This window comes from Hyperolius riggenbachi, chromosome 2 (assembly GCF_040937935.1).
Source record: "Hyperolius riggenbachi isolate aHypRig1 chromosome 2, aHypRig1.pri, whole genome shotgun sequence".
In the NCBI taxonomy this organism is placed as follows: Eukaryota; Metazoa; Chordata; class Amphibia; order Anura; family Hyperoliidae; genus Hyperolius; species Hyperolius riggenbachi.
In genome coordinates, this window is record NC_090647.1 from 548,510,962 (window position 1) to 548,533,123 (window position 22,162).

Here is a 22,162-nt window from a genome sequence, read left to right on the forward strand (position 1 = left end):
GTGGGCGGTGCCAACAACTTCATTTTTTACATTGCAGGGTTCCCAAACTTTACACAATTGGCCACTGGGTGACTGGGATGAATATTCAGAAATGTGGGTGGAGCCTACAACAGCCAATCAAAATGTACCTATTGATTTTCAAGGGGGATATTCACATTGCTACCATTCTTACACTGTTAGTGGCAGAGGCCTCAAACCTGATACAGTCAGTCATTGGGTGACTGGGGTCCAAATTCACTAAAGGGGTGGAGCCACAAACAGCCAATCAGATTTGTTAGATTGATTTCAGCCATTCTGTTATTGGCAGGGTTCTCAAACGTGACACAGTTGGCCCCTGGGTGACTGGGACTAATATTCAGAAAAGTGGGTGGAGCCTACAGCAGCCAATCAAAATTCACCTTTTGATTTTGGCAGAGGCCTAAAATCTGCTACAGTCAGTCACTGGGAGGCTGGGGTTTAAATTCTGAAGGTAGCGGGCCAAAAACAGCCAATCAGATTTGTTTAATTTCAATGGTAAAATGCAACTTATTGATGCCAAACACCCCAAAGCTCATAAACTTGGTCATTAAGTGACTGTATGTCAAGATTAGAAATAGTGGGCGGAGACAAAAACAACTAACTTTTTACATGGGGAAATGCAAACTGCAGCTTTTCTTACAAGGTTCTCAAACTTCACACAGTTGGTCACTGGGTGACTAGGATTAATATTTGGAAAAGTAGGTGGAGCCTACAAGAGCCAATCAAAATTCACCTATTGATTTTCAAGGGGAATATTGAAACTGCAGCCATTCTCACACTGTTAATGGCAGAGGCCTCAAACCTGCTACAGTCGGGCGTTAAGTGTTTGGGGCTCAAATTCAGTAAAGGGGCGGAGCAAAAAACAGCCAGATTTCTTTGCTGGATAAACTGCTTCCATTAGCACAATTTTGATGCCAGGAACCCAAAAACTCACAAACTTGGTCATTGAGTAGTGACTGTGTGTCAAGGTTACAAAAAGTGGGTGGAGTTAAAAACAGATTTTTCTGGGAAATTGTATACTGCAGCTCTTCTTCACTGTTAACGGCAGGGTTCTCAAACTTAGCATAGCTGGTTACTGGGTGACTGGGATTAATATTCAGAAAAGTGGGTGGAGCCTAAAAATGCCAATCAAAAATCACATGTCACTTTTCAAGGAGAATATTAAAATTGCTGCCATTCTTGCACTGTTAATGGCACAAGACTCAAACCTGGTACAGTTGGTCATTGGGTCACTGAGGTTCAAATTCAGAAAAGGGACAGAACCACAAACAGGTAATCAGATTTGTTTCATTTCATGGGAAAATACAAATTATTGATGCCAAGGCCCCCAAAACTCACAAACTTGGGCATTGAGTAGTGACTTTGTGTCCAGGTTACAAAAAGTGGGCGGAGCCAAAAACAAATTTCACTGGGAAAGTGTAAACTGTAGCCATTCTTACACTGTTTATTTCAGGGTTCCCAATCTTTGCCCTGATGGTCACTGAGTGACTGAGATTAATATTCAGGGAAGTGGGTGAAGCCTATAATAGCCAATCAAAATTCACCTGTTGATTTTCAAGTGGAATATTTAAATTGCTGCCATTTTTACACTGTTAATAGCAGATGCCTCAAACCTGCTACAGTTGGTCATTGGGTGACTGGGGTTCAAATGCTGGAGAGGGGTGGAGCCACAAACAGCCTATCTGATTTGTTTAATTTCTATGGGAATATACAAATTATTGATGCCAAGGACCCCAAAGCTCACAAACTTGGTCATTTTGTGTTTGTGTGTTAGGGTTAGAAAGTGGGCGGAGCCAACACCAGTCAAATACATACACAGGCAACGCCGGGTCATCAGTGGCTGGAGACAAATACAAATTTCACTGGGAAAATGTAAACTGCAGCAATTCTGTTAATGGCAGGGTTTTTAAACGTTGCACAGTTGGTCACTGGGTGAGTGGGATTAATATTCAGAAAAGTGGGTGGAGCCTACAAAAGTGAATCAAACTTTACCTATTGCTTTTCAAGGGGAATATTTAATTGCTACGATTCTTGCACTGTTAATGGCACAGGCCTCAAACCTGGTACAGTTGGTTATTGGGTGACTGGGGTTCAAATTCAGAAAAGAAGGTGGAGCCACACACAGCCAATTAGATTTGTTTCATTTCAATGCAAATTATTGGTGCCAAACAATGCAAAGCTCACAAACTTGGTCAGTGAGTAATTGTGTGTTAGGGTTAGAAAAAGTAGGTGGAGCCAACACCAGCCAAATAAATACCCGGGCAATGCCGGGCAATCAGCTAGTATATAATAATGTAATACTTACCAGCTTCTTCCTCCTTCTCCACATGAGGTGAAGAGTCAGATAACTGGTATTCCGGCGCTGGTTTCCCAGCTACTACCTCCTCCACATGACCAAAATCATCTGTGAACACAAAGATAAAAATGATTAGCCTAGAATCATGGCTTTGTACGTGTAGAACACATTATAGCCACTTTCCTAACACAGGTTATTTCCCCTTAACAACCAAGTTAACCTGTTAGCAGGGGTTAACTCACCTAGGCCACCGCCTCTCTCTCTGCGCGCTCCACGCCGCTCTTCCTTTTCTGACACTTTCATCTTCAGGACTGTAAGTCCTGCTGTAAAGGTGGAAGTGTCAGAAGATGGAGAGCGACGTGGAACGCATCAGAAGGGAAGCACCGGACTAGGTGAGTTGGCCGTTGCTTATAATCCCACACGCTCCACGATGAATTTTTTGTGTGAAATCCATTGGATTAATCACAGTACATGATTGGACAAATCACATTGCATGATTGGTCCAATCTGATTGGACCAATCAAATTACATAATTGGCCAAACTTGCTGAATGATCGTTTACACATTATTTTTTATGCACAATCAGAAATTATCGTCTAGGACCATTAATGGACAAAAAATACTAACTAATCTGATCAGATTGACAGGATTAATTCAAAAATTGAATCAATTTCATTAATCTGATTGGATTGATTAGGATATTTTTTTCCAATTAGTGGTCACAAATGATCATTTCCAATCGTTCATACGAAGAATCATTCATAAACAAATTCAGCAAATTTCATAGTTAGTGGCCACCTTTAGACCAATCAAATAGGACTAATCACATTGAGTAATTGGAACAATCAAATTGGACCAATCAAACTGCACAATTGGACAAATCAGATTTGACCAATCAAATTGCACCATTGGACAAACTAGATTGGTCAAGCACATTGCATGACTAGACCAATCAGATTAGACCAATCAGATTGGACCAATTATATTGCATGATTTGACCAAAACCACTGCACCAGTTTTGGAATTTGATGGGTCCAAGTGTCAGGTTTGAGGCCTCTTGCACTCTACATGTGATTCTGATTTGCGACTTTTACATGATTTACATGCAATGCAAATCTGTGATTTTGAATTGGTATTGCATGCTGCGTTTTTTCCTGCATTTTTCTCCGTGAGTTGATAGCATCCAGGGAAAATCGGAATCGCAATTCACAATCACAAATCGTATTTGCAATGTACATGGAGCCTAAGGACTTTCTATTAAGAGAGTAAGAATGGCATAAATTTCACTATTCCTATTCAAAATCCATTGGTGAAAATGAATTGGTTGTTGTAGGTTCCACCCACTTTTTTAGAATTTTATTCCTGGTCGCCCAGTGACTGATTGTGGCAAGTTTGGATACTGTGGCATTAACCTCCTGGGGGATACAATTATATCGCCCAGGAGGTGGCGCAGCACTATTTTTTAAAAATTTTTATTTTTTAAATCATGTAGCGAGCCAAGGGCTCGCTACATGATAGCCGCTGTGCAGCGGCATCCCTAGACCCCCTCCGATCGCCTCCGGCAATCAAAGCAAACAGGAAATCCCGTTCAGAACGGGATTTCCTGTTTGGCTTCCCCCGTCGCCATGGCGACGATCGGGATGACGTCATCGACGTCAACGACGTCGTGACGTCAGAGGGAGTCCCGATCCACCCCTCAGCGCTGCCTGGCACTGATTGGCCAGGCTGCGCACGGGGTCTTGGGGGGAGGGAGCGGCGCGGCACGGCGGATAGCGGCGAATCAGCGCGGAGCGGCGGCGATCGGTATATACACGCAGCTAGCAAAGTGCTAGCTGCGTGCAACAAAAAAAAATTATGCAAATCGGCCCACCAGGGCCTGAGAAATCCTTTGTGGCGGCTTACCCCGAGCTCAGCTCGGGATTATCCCCCAGAGGGTTAATACTGTGAAAACGATGGGTTCTTACATTTTCTCATTGAAGTAAACGGGTGAAATGTGATTGGCAGTTTGTGGCTCCACCCACTTTTTTGAATCCCCAAAATGTGACTGAATTATTCAGGATGACCCCATGAATATGTGACCCAAGTTTGGCAAGTTTAGCTTCAGAGCTGTACGGGTGGCGGCAGTATCAGATTTTCCAAATAAAGTCTATGGGAAAAACTGGGGTCTTTGGTGGGCTGACCCAGGGGCATAGAGGGTGGAATAACTAAGAAAAAAAATGCAAGTAAACCTACACTGCTAATGGCCAAAGGTGTGAAAAGTTTCACAACTACTACTCCTAAAACTGTAGGAGAAAAAGAGTATAGAAAATAGCTACATTTTTTATTTGTTTTTAGCTCTGCCCACTTTTGGGTATCCCAAATCATTTTTACACACCTATATTCAGGTTGACTCTACTTTGAGTAGAAGAGATCTACAAATGTTCCATGTCAGTCAATGGGGCGTGTGCAAAGCTCACACAGAGGCCGGCTTGGAAGTTATTATGACATCATAAACCCCTTTAAAAACACTGTTGTTTACCATGTAGGGCCTTCCCCAGGCCTCAGCACTACAACCAAGCAGGTTGTGCTCCCTTCATTTTGGAAATACTTGTCTCAAGGAAATAACACTCTATACTAAGCACAGGGCCAGTGCTTCCAGAGGGGGAAAATGGCCAATTGCCCAGGGCCCCAGTGCAGGGCAATGGGCCCTCAGGTCTATCCCCAAGCACTCATTATTGTTCTGACTGCATACATTTATTGCTATAGATTTCTCAATATTAACCTATGTATTTGGGATGCGTAATACCATAAAAGATGTAGTACTTACCAACTTCTTTCTCTTCCTCCTTCTCCACATGAGGTGAAAAGTCCGATGACTGATATTCCGGCGCTGGTTTCCCAGCTACTACCTCCTCCACATGACCGAAATCATCTGTGAACCCAAAGATAAAAAAATGATTAGCCTAGAATCATGGCTTTGTACATGTAGAACACATTATAGCCACTTTCCTAACACAGGTTATTTCCCCTTAACAACCAAGTTAACCTGTTAGCAGGGGTTAACTCACCTAGGCCACCGCCTCTCTCTCTGCGCGCTCCACGCTGCTCTTCATCTTCTGACACTTCCATCTTCTGGACTGTAAGTCCTGCTGTAAAGGTGGAAGTGTCAGAAGATGGAGAGCGACGTGGAATGCATCAGAAGGGAAGCGCTGAAGTAGGTAAGTTAGTCATTGCCTATAATCCTACACACTTCAGGATGATTATTATTAATGAAATCATTTGGACTAATCACATTGCATGATTGGAACAATCACAATGCAAAATTGGACCAATCTGATTGGACCAATTATTTTGCACAATTAGACCAATCAGATAGGACCAATCACATCCAACAATTGGACTAATCAGATTGACCAATCAAATAGTATAATTGGACTAATCATATTGAACAATAACATTGCATGATTAGACTAATTTAATTGTACCAATTACACTGCATGAAAAACGTAGCCTCTAGCGATACAATTTGCCGAACAATCATTTACAAATAGTTCTTTGTATGAACAATCAGAAATTATCGTCTAGGACCATTAATGGACAAAAACCACTCAACTAACACAATCAGATTGACAGGATTGATCCAAAAATTGAATCGATTTAATTAATCTGATCGGGTTGGTTAGGAGAATTTTGTTTCTAATTAGTGGTCACAAATGATCATTTCCAATCTTTCATACGAAGAATCGTTCTTAAACAATTGTTCAGCGAATTTCATTGTTGGTGGCCACCTTTAGACCAATCGGATAGGACTAATCACATTGAATAATTGGACCAATCATATTGGACCAATCAAATAGCATAATTGGACACATTGGATTATTCAGATCAAATTGCATGATTGGACAAATCAGATTGATCCAAGCACATTCCATGACTAGACCAATCAGATTGGACCAGTCAAATTAGACCAATCACATTGCATGATTAGACCAATAACACTGCATGAATTGTGGAGTTTGATGGGTCCTCGTGTCAAGTTTGAGGCCTCTTGCACACTACATGCAATTCTGATTTGTGATTTTGATCTTTTTTCTCCATTCTTCTGCTTGAGTTGATAGCCTTCAGGGAAAATCAGAATCGCAAATCAAAATCTCAAATGGGATTTGCAATGTGCAGGAGCCACAGACCTTCTATTAAGAGTGTAAGAATGGCAAAAATGTCACTATTACGGTTGAAAATCCATCTGTGAAAATTCATTGGCTGTTGTAGGTTCCACCCACTTTTTCAGAATTGTATCCCTAGTTGCCAGGTGACTGATTGTGGCAAGTTTGGATACTGTGGCATTAATAATGTGAAAATGATATGTTCTTACATTTTCTCATTGAAGTAAATGGGTGAACCGTGATTGGTCGTTTGTGGCTCCACCCACTTTTTTTAATCCTTAAAATGTGACCGAATGATTCAGGTTAACCACATGAATGTGTGAAACAAGCTTGGCAAGTTTAGCTTTAAAGCTGTACGGGTGTCAGCAGTTTCAGATTTTCCAATTAAAGTCTATAGGAAAAACTAGGGTCTTTGGTGGGCCGGCCCCGGGGTATGGAGGGTGGAATGACTAAAAAAAAAAAAAAGTGCAAGTACACCTACACTGCTAAAGGCCAACGATGTACAAAGTTTCACCCCTATACTCCTAAAACTGTAGGAGAAAAAGAGTATAGAAAATAGCTACATTTTTATTTGCTGGTGTTTTTAGCTCCACCCACTTTTGGGTATCCCAAATTATTTTTACACACCTATATTAAGGTTGACTCTACTTTATGAGTAGAAGAGATCTACAAATGTTCCATGTCAGTCAATGGGGCATGTGCAAAGCTCACACAGAGGCTGGCTTGGAAGTTATTATGACATCATAAACACGGTTGTTTACAGTGTAGGGCCTTCCCCAGGCCTCAGCACTACAACCAAGAAGAGCAGGTTGTGCTCCCTTCATTTTGGAAATACTTGTCTCAAGGAAATAACCCTCTATACTAAGCACAGGGCCAGTGCTTCCAGAGGGGGAAAATGGCCAATTGCCCAGGGCCCCAGTGCAGGGCAATGGGCCCTCAGGTCTATCCCCAAGCACTCATTATTGTTCTGACTGCGTACATTTATTGCTATAGATTTCTCAATATTAACCTATGTATTTGGGATGCGTAATACCATAAAAGATGTAGTACTTACCAACTTGTTTCTCTTCCTCCTTCTCCACATGAGGTGAAAAGTCCGATGACTGATATTCCGGCGCTGGTTTCCCAGCTACTACCTCCTCCACATGACCGAAATCATCTGTGAACACAAAGATAAAAAAATGATTAGCCTAGAATCATGGCTTTGTATAGCCACTTCCCTAACACAGGTTATTTCCCCTTAACAACAATGTTAACCTGTTAGCAGGGGTTAACTCACCTAGGCCACCGCCTCTCTCTCTGCGCGCTCCACGCCGCTCTTTCTTTTCTGACACTTTCATCTTCAGGATTGTAAGTCCTGCTGTAAAAGGTGGAAGTGTCAGAATAGGAGAGAGCGACATGGAACGCATCAGAAGGGAGGCACCGGACTAGGTGAGTTAGTCGTTGCTTACATCTCCACACACTCCAGGATGATTATTATTAGTGAAATCAATTGGACTAATCACATTGCTTGATTCAACCAATCACATTGCCAATTGGACCAACACTCTATACTGAGAACGAGGGCCAGTGCTTCCAAAGGGGCAAACTGGTCAATTACCCAGGGCGCCAGAGCAGGGAGAGAGCCCCCCCCCCCCCCAGGTGTATCCCCAAGATAATAGCAACCAGTCAGCACTCATTATTGTTCTGATTGCTGTACACTCATTGCTATAGATTTCTCAATATTAACCTATGTATTTGGGATGTGTAATAACATATAGGGTAGGAACACACTAGGCAGAAATGCTAGTGTTGTGTAAAATACTAGCAGTGACACATATAAGTCAATGGGCCACATGAAGAAACGTATTTGTTTCCATTCTGCAATCTGTATTTTTAAAATGCAACGCTGCACATTTTTCCAAATCTCATCTAAAAGGCACATAATGTATGCCAATGGTGATGCAGAAGTATAGCATTTTATTGAGATTTTTTTAATGTTTTTTTTTTCATTCATTTTATGTATGTCCTCCTCCTGTTGAATTCCTAGAGATGAGCCAAAGAGGACATGGAAAATGTGTTTTTATACTGGCCACATTCCAAAAATGTTTTATAAAACGCATATAAAAAATGCAAACAAACCGAACAAAAACACACACAACCACACTTGCGGTTCATATGTGGGAAACACAAACGCAGTAAAACGCAAACAAAATGCATGTGCGAAACGCATGCGCGAACAACAAACGAACATGCAGCGCACTTCATTATAACAAAAAATGCACAAACGCATATGCAGTAAAACGCAACCTTTCACGCACCGCCTAGTAAAATCCCAGCCATATTGATGTAGTACTTACCAGCTTCTTCCTTTTCCTCCACATAAGGTAAAACATCCAATATCTGATATTCCGGCGCTGGGTCAGCAGCTACTCCCTCCTCCACATGACCGGAATCATCTAATACTGGATATTCCTGCACTGCTGCAGAAGGCCCGTTAGATGGGGCAGGTCTACAGTGGCAGATCAGTCTGCCCAAGGCTGCCCTGATGTTACTCAGAGCTGCCCGGACTGTGCGCCTAGCCGATGGTGCGGGCTCTGGTGCAGCATTAAAAGGCACAACTCTGTTGCGCCTTTTACGGAAGCGAAACATAGTTCACCAATGAGAATATCACTAATGAGACTTGCTCAAGAGCAAAATCAATCTCCTTCAGTATCGCTAAAGAAGGCAAAAGTGACCCTGTGGAAGCTCTGCACCTGCTTATATACACATAAGCTGCTATTATGACATCACTTCCCTGACATCACCAGAGGTACACATGCTATTATGACATCACTTGCCTGACTTGACCAGTGGTGTCTGGTGGGAGTAGATGGGACCTTCCGGCAGTTTCTATCAGATTTTATGTTATATGTAAATACATAGATAAAAAATTATTGGCCTAGAATCATGACTTTGTACACGAAGAACACATTAAAGCCACTTTCCTACCACTGATTATTTCCCCCTTAAGAAGGTGAACCTGTTTGCAGGGGTTAACTCACCTAGGCCGCCGCCTCACTGTCAGTGCACTCCATGCCGCTCGTCTTCATATTCTGACACTTCCATCTTCTTGGGCACATTGTAGAGACTGTGAAAAAAAAGCTGTAATTTAGCCTTTCAGTGAACAAAAGTGACAATGCTTGTTTTCTGCAGTGTACATCACTTCTCTTGAAGCACTGAGCCATTGTAATAGTAAAAATCCTCCCAAAATGACTCCATTTGATAAACTAAACCACTTGAGGTATTAATCGATGGGGGCATTGAGAATGTTGACTGCACAGATTATTGGTGGAATGTATATCACCAAAATGAAAAATTTATTTTTTTATTCAGATATGTCAGTTTTCCCTTTTTTCACAGACATGCTTTGGTGTATTGTAGAAATTCACCTTAAAAATGTTTCAGTGTTCCCTTGTGAATAAAACAATATCAGATATGTGTGCCTACTGCCTAGACTATTTCTGTAGTAAAAAGCAAAGTCCAGATAAAGTCAATAATTGAACTTTTAAAGAGCATAAATCACATGCTTATATTTTCCAGCATAGGCTGCTTTCAATGAAGTCTGAGGTAAAGAGACTGTCAATTCTTGCCAAAAATTAAACCATTCATGAAACTAAACCCCCCGAGGTATCCATCGATGGGGGTGATAAGAATTTTGACTGCACAAATTATTGGTGGAATTGGATGGAATGTATAACAACAAACTGAAAAATTCATTTTTTTTTCAGATATGTAAGTTTGTCAGTTTTTTTCACAGACATGCTTTAGAATATTCTAGAAATTTACCCCCAAAATGATTCACTACTAGTCCCTTCTGAATAAAACAATACTAGATATGTGTGGCTAGACTATTTCTGTAGTAAAATGCAGTGTCCTGAAAAAGTTGTCAATGATTGAACTTAATCACACGCTTGTATTTTCCAGCATAGGCCGCTTTCAATGAAGTGTAAGGTAAAGAGACAAATTCCGGTCAAAAGTGACACCATTCAGAAAACTAGACCACCTAAGGTATCCATCAGTGGGGGCATTGATAATTTTGGCTGTATAGATTATTGGCGGAATTTGATTGAATGTATGAGAACAAAATAGGGCTTTTTTTTCCTTTCAATTATGTCATTTATTTCTGCAATTGCTGAGACACCACATGCAGTATTGTGGGCAGTCACCCAAAAAAGTGCTGGGTAAATCTTTCTGAATAAAACGATATCAGTTATGTGTGGCTAGATTGTTTCTGTGGGTTCAAAAAATGGTGACAAATTAAGCTTTCAAAGAGCATAAATGTAGGCCGCTTTCAATGAAGTCTGAGGTAAAGAGACTGTCCAATTCCCACCAAAAATGATCCCATTCAGTAAACTACAACCTCTGAAGTATCCATGGGTGCATTGAAAATCTTGGTTGCTTAGATTATTGGTGGATTTTGATAGAATGTTTGGGAAGAAAAAATAAAAAAGGTATTTTTACGTCAAATATGTCAAAATTATATGTTTTTTTTCTGCAATTTGGTTGCGCCTTCTGAATAAAATTATATCACATATGTGTTGCTAGAAAAAGAGAGAACACCAAGAGCCCAATATAGTGTAGTATGTACTGGTAATGTATAATTGGAAGAGTAAAAATATTAGTTTAATACTCACAAACCAGGGTTACCAAGTAGGCAACCACTGTCAAAGCAGGTGGGGAGATTGTCCTGACCCCACTCAGGATTAAAAAGTCGCTCTTGTAGTAGAAGAAGGAAGGGTACAACCCTCCACCAAAGGTGGACTTGATGTAGATAATAGGATAACAGAGGCGCCAACAGAGTAAAAAACACTAAAAGAACTTAAAAACCCATCTTGGTAATAGAGAAGGTAGTGGTGGACTTACCTCCTCCAAGCAGAACATGTGTAGATTTTAAGTCAAAACCATTTTATTGGATACTTCAAATAAAGTGCAACGCGTTAGGCGGGATACAAACCCTCTTCATCAGGCAATAATAGATAGGAGTAAACAGCAACTGCCAGTATCATCAACGCTGAGCACCTCTTTCAGATTGTGATTAGCTGTTTGTGGCCCCGCCCCTTTAGTGAATTTAAACCCCAGTCAATGACCGACTGTAGCAAGTTTGAAAGCTCTGCCATTAACAGTGTAAGAATGGCAGCAATTTAAATCTTCCATTTGAAAATCAATAGCTGAATTTTGATTGGCTGTTGTAGGCTCCATCCACTTTCCTGAATCCTAATCTCATTCACCCAGTGACCAAGTTTGCCAAGTTTGAGAACCCTGCAATTAACAGTCTATGAATGGCTGCAGTTCACATTTTCCTATTGAAAATGAATGGGTGAAATATGATTGGCTGTTTAATGCTCCGCCCACTTTTCATGGATTGGCTGATTGGGTGCCCGCAAGGGGCAGATTAGGGTCTGATCTGATGGGTAGCAGTGACAGGTGGTGATGGGTGATTGATGGGTGATCACTGGGTGATTAGAGGGGAGAGCAGATGTAAACAATGCGCTTTCAGAGGTGATCTGAGGGTGGGTCTGCGGGCTATCTGAGGTTGTAGGCGGGTGATCAGGCGCCCACAAAGGGCAGGTTAGGGTCTGAGCTGATGGGTGGCAGTGACAGGGGGTTATTGATTTTTGATTGACAGGTGATTGGCAGGTGATTACAGGGGAGAATAGATGTATACAGTACACAGGGGGGGGGGGGTCTGCCGAGAATCTGAGAGTGTGTGGGGGGGGGTGATCAGGAGCCCCCAGGGGGCAGTTTAGGACCTAATCTAAAAAATGGCGTTGACAGATAATGACAGGGAGTGATTGATAAGTGATTAGGGGGGTGATTGGGTGCAAACAGGGCTCTGGGGGGTGGGCAGGGGGGGTCTGAGGAGTGCTGTGGGTGATCAGGGGGCAGGGGGGGCAAATCAGTGTGCTTGGGTGCAGACAGGGAGGGCTGCAGCCTGCCCTGGTGGTCCCTCGATCACTGGGGCCACCGGGGCAGGAGGCAGCCTGTATAATACACTTTGTATACATTACAAAGTGTATTATACACTTTGTAGCGGCGATCGCAGGGTTAACATCCCGCTGGCACTTCCGAACGGCCGGGGGGTTGACGTCGCGGGTGGGCGGAGCCTATTGCCAGCAGATGCGCGTGCATCACAGCGCGCGATACCCAGCCAGAACGAGTCTCAGAACCCGACGCCCATCGGCGTTACGTGGTCCTGGGCATGCCACTTTGCCGACGCCCATAGATAGTGGGCGGTCGGCAAGTGGTTAAGCCCTCTGCCATTAACAGTGTAAAATAGTAGCAATGTAAATATTCCCCTTGAAAATCAATAGGTGAATTTTGATTGGCTGCTGTAGGCTCCACCCACATTTATGAATATCAATCCCAGTCACCCAGGGACCAACTGTGCAAAGTATGAGAACCCTGCCATTAACAGTGAAAAGGGGATGCAGTTTATATTTTCCCATGTAAAAAATTTAGTTGTTGGCACTGCATACTTATTCTAACCTTGACATACAGTCACTCAATTACCAAGTTTATGAGCTTTTGGGTCCTTGGTATCAATAATGTGTATATTCTTATTGAAATTAAACAAATCTGATTTACTGTTTGCGGCTCCGCCTCCTTTCTGAATTTGAACCTCAGTCACCCAGTGACCAACTGTACTAAGTTTGAGGCATCTACTATTAACCCCCTTGCCGTTCCAATTATTGCGGCAAGGGGGCAGCGCAGCACTTTTTTAAATTTTTATTTTTTTAAACCATGTAGCTAACCTAGCGCTAGCTACATTATAGCCGCTGAGCAGCGGCATCCCCCCACCCACTCCGATCGCCTTCGGCGATCTGCGCAAGCAGGAAATCCCGTTCAGAACGGGATTTCCTGCATGGCTTCCCCCATCGCCAGGGCCGGGCTGAGGCATAGGCTGGAGAGGCTCCAGCCTCAGGGCGCAGTGTAGTAGGGGGCGCACAATTCATTCAGCTGTCATTCCTAATAGTGTATGAAGCAGAAAGAAATAAGAAAAGGGGATACCTAGCAGTGACTGCACGCCAGATAACTAGAGATTAAGGTGTTGGGGAGGTTGTGGGCCCTGTGGCCCTCTTAGTCTAATAGCAATCAGTGTGTGACGGCTGGGGTGGGAGTGATGGAGGGGCGCACTTTGGTGTCTCAGCCTTGGGTGCTGGAGGACCTTGTCCCTGCTCTGCCCATCGCCATGGCGACGATCGCGATGACATCATCGATGTCATCGACGTTGTGACGTCAGAGGGAGTCCCGATCCACCCCTCAGCGCTGCCTGACACTGTTTGGCCAGGCTGCGCAAGGGGTCTGGGGGGTGCGGCGCGGCGGGTAGCGGCGCATCGGTGGTGAGCGGCGGCGATCGAGTTATGCACGCAGCTAGCAAAGTGCTAGCTGTGTGCAATAAAAAAAAAATTGTGAAAATCGGCCCAGTGGGGCCTGAGCAATTCTCCTGCGCGGGTTACCCCAAACTCAGCTCGGGATAACCGGCAAGTAGGTTAACAGTGTAATGGCAGCAATTTTAATATTCCCCTTGAAAATCAACAGGTGAATTTTGATTGGCCGTTGTAGGCTCCACCCCTTTTCCTGAATATTAATCCCAGTCATCCTGTGATCCAGGGCCGGTTGAAGTAACAATGGGGCCCTAGGACAAAATTAGCCTGGGGGCCCCCCAACAGATACCCCCCCGACCAAAAAGCGTCATTAGAGGCCCTTTGTTGCAGATAAATTTCCATCCTGGGCCCCTGAGCCGGCTGCTGACCCTCCCTCAATCACCTCCCAACTTAAAATACTCTGCAGAGTCCCGGGGAGGGACAACTTGGGGGCCACTACAGGCTCTGGGGCCCTGGGACAATTGCCTATTTTTCCTATGGTAATTCCGGCCCTGCTGTGACCAACTGTACAAAGTTTGAGAATTCTGCCATTAACAGTGTAATGGCTGCAGTTTATATTTTATAAGTGAAATTTGTTTTTGGCTCCGTCCACTTTTGTAACCTTGATACACAGTCACTCAAGAAAGAGGTTTGTAAGCTTTCAGGTTCCTGGCATAAAAAATGTGTGAATGGAAGCAGTTTATTCAGCAAGGAAATCTGATTGGCTCTTTATGGCCCTGCCCCTTTAGTGAATTTGGACCCCAGACACCCAATGACCGACTGTAGCAAGATTGAAGCCTTTGTCATTAAAGAGTAACTGTCAGGCTGCAGAAGCTAATTTAAACCTCTATTCTCCTGTGTTAAACAGTTTAGACAGAAGCCAAAAAGACATTACTAAAGATAAAAATCTCTCTTACATTTAATGTGTGCTTATCAGCAAAGCTAAGCTCCTAAGGAGGACGCAAGCCGCATTCCATACTGCAAAGCATTCTGGGGCCCTCCCCTCGGCTGCTAAGGAGAAGACGGGATCAAGTTTCAGCAGCTTCTAACTCAGTCCAGCCACAGCACAGATAAATCTCCGGGAAGAGTACTCTGCAGGAGTCCGCTATTGTTCCTAGCCACATGGCTCATTAATATTCACTGCACACTGTGTTATTCTGTACGAGCTCCTCTGTGAATAGGGAAGCAGGCAGGACATGACGACACATTTGGCTTCACAAACATGGAACCTGCCATGGGCTGTCAGGAGCATCATTCTCTGCATATACTATATAAAAATTCTGTGAAATCCAAACGTGGACAGTGAAATGCATATGTAATGTAAGTACAGCCAATCTTTAGCTACTGATATATGTGTTTATTTTCTCTGAGACCTTATACCTAACAGCTCCTCTTTAACAGTGTAAGAATAGCAGCAGTTTAAATATTCCCCTTGCAAATCAATAGGCGAATTTTGATTGGCTGTTGTAGGCTCCACCCATTTTCTTGAATCTTAATCTCATTCACCCAGTGACCAAGTGTGCCAAGTTTGAAAACCCTGCGATTAACAGTCTAGGCCCTGTAGGGGCTTGATTCACTAAACCGTGATAACTCATATCATGGCCGTTTTCGCATGAAAATTCGCATTTGCGCACGAAAACTCACAAATGCACATGCAAATTCATGATCTCGCGCAAACGCGAAAACACGCGTAAAAATGGCCGTGATTTGAGTTATCCCCGTTTAGTGAATCAAGCACTAAGGATGGCTGCAGTTCACATTTTCCCATTGAAAATGAATGGCTGTAATTTGATTGGCTGTTTTATGCCCGCCCACTTTTCCTGGATTTGTAACCTCGGTCCCCAAGTGACTAACTGTGCCAAGTGTGGGGACTCTGGCTTGTTTACTGTGAGAATGGCAGCCTTTTACATTTTTCCATTGACATGAATGGGTGAAATTTGATTAGCTGTTTGTAGCTCCGCCCAGGTGTGCAGGGGGGACGCGAGACCCCCAGAACATATCATCCCAGGTAGTAAGGGATCTGTGTACCAAGTTTCGTTCAATACGGTCAAGGCATTTTCAAGTGATCACGGGCCGCGGCACATACATACACACACATACATACACACACATACATACACACACACATACACACACATACTGTAAAACCTCTGAACGCTGAAACCCATGGTGAGGCGCAAGCCTCTGGGTCTCGGCGAAACTCTGATATTAGTGGAGCGAATGCCACTCCTTCCTTATTTGCCAAGCGGTGGACGCGTCCTCAGTATGCACGCCACCGCTGTAAACAATAGCAGCATGCGTACCGGCGTGTCAGCTAATTTGCTGACACGCCGCAGAGTGATTGGTGGTTTTGGATTCCGTCACTTTTGATTGGTTAGTCTTAGTATAAGGGTAAGGTGAGCGCCCTCAGTCTTCGCCCGTGATAGCCTATGCTGGGCTTGTAGCTGAGAGTGTGCTCACACCATTGAGGCGTCAGCCAGCGTAAGGAGCTAAGAGAACAAAGCACGGAGAAAGGCACCTGAGCCTAGCAGGTACACAATGTGCAAATCCACTGGCACTACATAGAAGAGGCAGCTAGGTGTGGCTTTTTGAGTCCAACTCTGCCCTCCACCAGCTCCAACCTATCAGAGCGGAATGTATCGGTTTGACCCATAAATGGAATAAAAATTATTTACCATTCCAATCATTTCAGACCATTCCGATCCACAAAACAGACTGATAAAATAATTGACAATTGGTCGTTTGTAGTCGATTGGCACCATCAACACTGTTCAATGCAATCAATCGTAAGGTTACTTGTTCAGTAAAATTACATCATTTATAATCATCTTTTACCACTTGAGGACCACAGTGTTAAACCCCCTAAAGACCATGTCATTTTTCTGCAAATAGACCACTGCAGCTTCAAGGGCTCACTGCAGGGCCGCACAACTCAGCACACAAGTGATTCCCCCCTCCCCCTTTTTCTCCCCACCAACAGAACTCTCTGTTGGTGGTCTGATCACTCCCCCAGTGTTTATTTTGTTTATGTATCACACACATTGCTTCCTCTCTCCTACTCCATGCATCTTCCACCGTTCTCTACACATATACCTCTGTCCAAACCACTGCCAGCCTCCTCTCCACACAACGTAATGCACCCCTTCCCCCCAGTCCTTTCTCTGGCTCACCCACACTTCACCCACCATATTCCTACCAACCCTTTGCCACCCCTCCACCACTACCACATGCTATTCCTCCACCTGCTTCTCCAGCTGGTCCCAGTGCTTTCTCCCTCCATCCTCAACCCACCCATTCCTAGACCCCCACTGGTCCCCAAACTCCCAGCCAACCCCCTTCGAGCCCCTCCACACTCCTCTTGCATCCGCAGACCACACCATAATAATCTCATTCCCATCCATACAACCCCCAGGCACTCTCTCCCTCTGTTTTGTGGTCTATGGAATGCCAGATCTGTCCGCAACAAGCTCACATCCATCCATGAGCTCTTCCTCTCTAAATCCCTCACCTTCCTCGCCCTCACAGAGACATGGCTCACCCCCTCTGACTGTACCGCAGCCGCTGCTCTCTCCTATGGGGGACTGCATCTCAGTCACACCCCCAGACCTGACAACAGGTCTGGAGGAGGAGTGGGTCTGCTTCTCTCCGCACCCTACACCTTCTGGGTCCTATCACCGCCCCCTTCCCTGCACTTCTCATCCTTCGAGGCCCATGTAATCCGCCTGTACCAACCTCTCCCAGCCATCATTGCGGTCCTATATCACCCCCCTTCTGCTCCAAATTCACTCTTCCTGGACAACCTGGCCTCCTGGCTCCCCCACATCCTGTCATCTGACCTCCCCACCATCATACTCGGGGATTTCAACTTACCTATCGATGAGCCTATCTCCACTGCTGCCAAGCAGCTACTCTCCCTCACCAAATCCCTTGGTCTCTCTCAGCACACAAATTCCACCACCCACCGCGCTGGTCATACTCTTGACCTCATATTCTCAAAGTCCACCTCCCTCAGCAACCTGGACATCGCACCTTTCCCTATCTCTGACCATCACCTCCTCACCTTCACTATCTCCCCACCAACAACTTCTCTCCCCACCCCTCAGCCTGGTCGATGGCAGAGAGACCTACGTAATCTCAGCCCAAATGTCCTAGCAAGTCCCCTTCTCTCCCTCTCCTCCCACCTACCCACCATAACATGCCCCAATGAAGCGGCTGCACAATATAACCTTGCCCTCTCATCTGCTTTAGATCAAGCTGCCCCCTCAATCTTCCGCCCTATCAAGCCCCCCAACCCTGGCACAACACCCACACACGTAACCTCAGGAAAGAAACTCGAGCAGCCGAACGGAAATGGAGGAAATCACATCTCAATGCTGACTTCCTAGATTACAAGGCCAAACTGTTACTCTTCCACACTGCCCTCTCTGAGGCTAAACAAAGGTACTTTGCAGCACTGATTGTAACCCAAGCTTCCAACCCTCGACAGCTTTTTGCTACCTTCAATTCCCTCCTCAACCCCACTCCTCCCCCTCCCAGCTCCTCCCTCTCAGCCAATGACCTTGCCAACCACTTCACCACTAAAATTGCAACAATACGCAATGAAATTTCCCTCCTCCATCCCTCCCTTACCAATGCGTCTCAGGTTGTCCCCTTGCCTTCCCTCCCAGCGGCTCCCTTGTCTCATCCACCCCTCGCCTCTTTTGCTCCTGCCACCATTGATGAAGTCAGCCTGCTGCTAGTGGCTTCCCCCCCCCCCCACATCCTCTCCCTGTGATCCGGTACCCGCGAATACTCTTCGTGTCCACTTCCCTGACCTGGCCCCAGTCCTCACCTCCTTGTTCAATCTCTCCCTTTCCACAGGCATTTTCCCCAAAGCATTCAAACAGGCCACTGTGCTTCCCCTGCTGAAAAAACCCTCACTCGACCCATCCCTACCCTCAAACTACCGCCCAATCTCCCTCCTTCCCTATGCTTCTAAACTCCTCGAACGCCTAGTCCACCAGCGCATTACCCAATACATCAACACCAATACCCTACTTGACCCCTACAGTCTGGATTCCGACCTGCGCACTCAACTGAAACAGCCCTCGCCAAGGTGGTCAACGACCTTACCCTTGCCAAGGCCAAAGGCAGTTATTCCATCCTGCTCCTCCTTGACCTCTCTGCAGCATTTGACACTGTTGACCACTCCCTCCTCCTCCAATCACTACAGTCCATGGGCATCCATGGGCTTGCCTTGGCCTGGATCTACTCCTACCTATCCAATCGCTCCTTCACCACTTCCTTCAATGGCTCCTCCTCAAGTCCTGCCCCCCTTTCAGTTGGGGTCCCCCAGGGCTCTGTTCTAGGCCCCCTTCTTTTCTCCATATACACTTCCTCAATTGGCAAGCTTATCTCCTCCCTGGGCTTCAATTACCACCTTTATGCAGATGACACTCAGATTTACCTCCATACCCCCGATCTCTCAGCCACCACCATAAACAAGGTCTCCTCGTGTCTCTCAGCAATTTCCTCCTGGATGTCAGCTAGGTTCCTAAAGCTTAACCTAGACAAAACTGAGCTCCTGATCTTTCCACCCCATGCTGCTGCACCCATCCCAGGTTTCCACCTCACAATCGACAACACAATCATTCTCCCTACCTCCCAGGCCCGCTGCCTGGGTGTCACCTTGGACTCTGACCTCTCCTTCATCCCACACATCCAAAACATCACAAGAGCCTGCAATTTCCACCTCCGTAATATCTCCAAGATCCGCCCATTCTTAACCCCGGACACGACCAAACTGCTCATCCATGCCCTCATCATCTCCCGCCTTGATTACTGTAACTCACTCCTTTCTGGCCTCCCCCTGAAACGCACTGCCCCCCTTCAATCAGTGATGAACGCGGCTGCAAGATTCATCCATTCTTCGCACCGCTCTGCATCCACATCTCCCCTTTGTGAATCCCTGCACTGGCTCCCTATCCGTCTCAGGATAAGTTTCAAGATTCTATGCCTGGCGTATAAATCTGTGCACAAAACATGCCCTACCTACATCTCGGAGCTTGTTCACAAGTATACACCAGGTCGCCCCCTCCGTTCCTCCAACGACCTTCGCCTCACCACCCCGCGCATTTCACACTCCCATGCCCGCCTGCAGGATTTCTCAAGAGCTGCCCCCACCCTCTGGAATGCCCTTCCACCACCCATCAGACTTGCTCCCTCTTTCAACACATTCAAGCAAGCCCTCAAAACCCACCTCTTTATGATGGCCTACCCACCTCCTACCACACAGTAACTCTCTAAGGAATATTTAACACCCCCCCCCTAGTGTTTCCACCCCTCCCTTTAGATTGTAAGCCTCTGGCAGGGTCCTCCACTCCCTAGTGTAATCTACAGGATCATGTGCTCCTGTCCTATGACAGCCTGTGCTTGTATTACTGGGCCTACCTAACCAGCCCATATTGCATGATCATGTATTTTGTACAATTTGTATGTATAACGTTGTTCTATGTGTATAACCCTATGTATGTCATCCTTGTATCATTGTATATATTTATTGTCCAGCGCTGCGTAATATGTTGGCGCTTTATAAATACAATAAATAATAATAATAATAATAATAATGTATCTTATTATTTTTTAAATAAATGTGTCCTTTTTCTTTATATTTTTTTCTCCAGCCTGCTCTCCCTCCCTCGGCCAGCCAATGACGGCGATCGGCTCTCATGGGCTGCAGGCTCCTGTAGATCACAGCGCTGTACAATGTTTATAGACGGCGGTTTCACCATCTAACAGTCTCCGAGTGGCGATCGTCGATGGGAGACTGAAGGAGAAGCAGAGCTCTGCCTTTCAAGTGGAGATGCGCGATCTCCTGCAAAAGCCAGCCTTAGGACTTGACGCTGTTGCCACGATCACGCCCATTGGCGTGGCGCAGTCTTTAGGTAGTTAAAAACATTGATTACTGGGACCAATAAAAGTGTGTGTGTGGTAGGGCGCTAGCTGTTTGTTAGGGGGCGGCTGGTGATAGTGGCCTTGGGCGGTAAAAAGTATAAATCCGGCCGTTGATGCCAGTAGTGGTGGTGAAGGATTATTGGTTTATGGTCGGTGCACTACTAGGACCAGCAGACCGGTCTCCAACAGCTATCTTGTGAACTGGCCACAAAAGAGCAAGAAAATAGCAAGAAAAACAATGTAACATCCCTAAGAAGGGCTTAGCTGTTCAGGACAATGCGGTAGCAGCAAGAATCTGCACTGAATACACAGAACACAGGCCTACCTAACGCTCTCCCTGTCACAACACATTGTCCCTCGTCTGCTTAGCACAGAAGCCAAACACCAGCGTCGGACTTGGTGGTGGAAAAACTGAGGAAATCCCCTTGCTGTCCAAGCAGCAGTAACCAGGTGTTGCTGCTCACAGTGAAGTCTTGCTGCAGGTTTCTATTGGGAGTGATAACACAGGGTTACTGCTGTTTGGCCAACAGGTGGATTTCCTCAGTTTTTCCACCTCCCAGTCCAACACTGCCAAACACAGATTGGCTAGCACAGAAGCCATACACAGACTGGCTTCTATGCTGGCTTTCTGATAGGTGGGGGTGGGGGGCAGTCCAGGTGGGAGAGATAGCTGATTGGCTGCCATGTGCCTGCTGACTGTAAGGTAAGGGGTAAAAGTTTAGCTCAATGATGATGTATAGGGGGCGGGTCATTAATTCACCTGAGGGGAGCGAACACGAACACCCCTTGTTCGCCGTGCAAAATTCACCAGGTGATTAGTTTGGCCCATCTCTAATCACCAACCTTTCTATAACTCCTCTTCAAAACATCCAAAGAATATTAGAAAAATAGTCTTCTCTTCTGGATAGACCAAAAGGCTCTGTCCTGAAGACTTTGGGGGCCTGGCAGTCCAGGCCACGCCCACCCTTCATCAGGCCTTGCTGGAGGGAGATGAAAAAAGTGGTTGGGGCCTCTCCAGACTCTGCCTTGACCCGCACTTTAAGTGCCCAAACATCTACTGATTTAGTGGCCAATCGACCATTAGAGATGGCCCGAACCTCCGATTTTCCCGGCCCGAACTGGGTTCGCGAACTTACGCGGAAGGTTCGGTTCGCGCGAACTTTCGTGAACTGCAATAGACTTAAATGGGGAGGCAAACTGTTAAAAATGAAGCACTTTATTACATTATTTTCACTGGTGTTCCTCTTTAAGCCATTATAAACGTTACTTGATGCAGCTGTAATTGTAAATGCATTTCTCAGTTATGTGGTGTAATGACAAAGTAATTTCTCAGTTGTGTCTGGGAGGGCCCAGTGTGTGCGATCTGTTGTGTCTTATTAACTGCGCCT

The 22,162-nt window shown here is 45.3% G+C and overlaps 1 long non-coding RNA gene across 1 annotated transcript in view; it reads left to right on the plus strand.

Moving 5' to 3' along the window:
* The window catches only part of LOC137545115 (uncharacterized), a 31,715-nt gene extending 10,917 nt beyond the window's left edge, over positions 1-20,798 (plus strand). The window contains exons 2-3 of the long non-coding RNA XR_011025992.1: positions 10,402-10,485; positions 20,504-20,798. This is a non-coding gene — a long non-coding RNA (uncharacterized lncRNA). The remainder of the gene's footprint in view (positions 1-10,401; positions 10,486-20,503) is intronic.
* Positions 20,799-22,162: the final 1,364 nt, after the last annotated feature.